Source organism: Nematolebias whitei, chromosome 12 (assembly GCF_014905685.2).
Source record: "Nematolebias whitei isolate Nwh7 chromosome 12, NemWhi1, whole genome shotgun sequence".
Taxonomy (NCBI): Eukaryota; Metazoa; Chordata; class Actinopteri; order Cyprinodontiformes; family Rivulidae; genus Nematolebias; species Nematolebias whitei.
The window spans coordinates 47,520,896-47,521,937 of record NC_056509.1 but is presented as its reverse complement, the minus strand read 5'-3'; the positions used below and the strand labels follow the sequence as shown (position 1 = coordinate 47,521,937).

The window sequence follows — 1,042 nt, the reverse complement described above, 5'->3', positions numbered from 1 at the left end:
ATGCTAAATATGACAACATGCTAAATATGACAACATGCTAAATATGAAAACATGCTAAATATGAAAACATGCTAAATATGACAACATGCTCAATATGACAACATGCTAAATATGACAACAAAGTTGCTAAGTTGGCAACTCAGCCACAGATATGTTGTTCCTGTTGCAAAGTTCTGTAGTCTGAATTTTGAAATGTCATTGGGTTTTAAAATGGACAGTGATTTTAAATTAGAGTCCCAGATTGGAGCGGTGGTCAAGACCAGTTTTTATCACCTCAGACAGCTGGCTAAGGTAAAGACCATTCTCACAAAACAGCAGCTGGAAACAGTAATCCATGCCTTCGTCACCTCTCGGCTGGATTACTGCAACGCTCTTTACCTTGGAGTCAGCCAGTCCTCCCTCAGACGCCTCCAGTTGGTCCAGTTGCTGCTGCTCGGCTTCTAACTGGAGTTCAAAAAAGGAAGCACATCACCCCCACTCTGGCTTCACTCCACTGGCTGCCTGTTCATTTTAGAGTTCATTTTAAGATTCTTTTATTTGTTTTTAAAAGTTTAAATGGTCTTGCTCCATCCTACCTCTCTGAGCTGCTTCACCCATACTCTCCTGCTCGGTGCCTCAGATCAGCTGATCAGCTGCTCCTGGAGGTGCAGAGGTCTAAGCGGAGGCTCAGAGGGGACAGAGCTTTTTCTGTTGCTGCTCCAAGACTGTGGAATGATCTCCCTCTTCCATCAGACGAGCCCCTTCACTGTCCAGTTTTAAAACTCTTTTAAAAACACATTTTTACTCCCTGGCTTTTAGCACACACTGAATTTGATCTGCACTGTTTTTATTATTTTTATTGATCTTAATGTTTTAACAACTGTTTTTATGTGTTTAAATGTTCTTGATTTATATGTACAGCACTTTGTGGCAGCTGTGGTTGTTTTAAAGGGCTTTATAAATAAAGTATTATTATTATATTATTATTATTAAAACCACAGCGAAGCATGAACACTTGAATATTTAATGTTATTTGATTTATAACATTATCATATATATATCA

General features: G+C 38.9%; 1 protein-coding gene across 1 annotated transcript in view; it reads left to right on the top strand.

The window, feature by feature from the left end:
* The window catches only part of LOC119418659 (NACHT, LRR and PYD domains-containing protein 12-like), a 17,209-nt gene that overhangs the window by 13,874 nt on the left and 2,293 nt on the right, over positions 1–1,042 (top strand). The gene's annotated exons all lie outside the window — the stretch shown is intronic.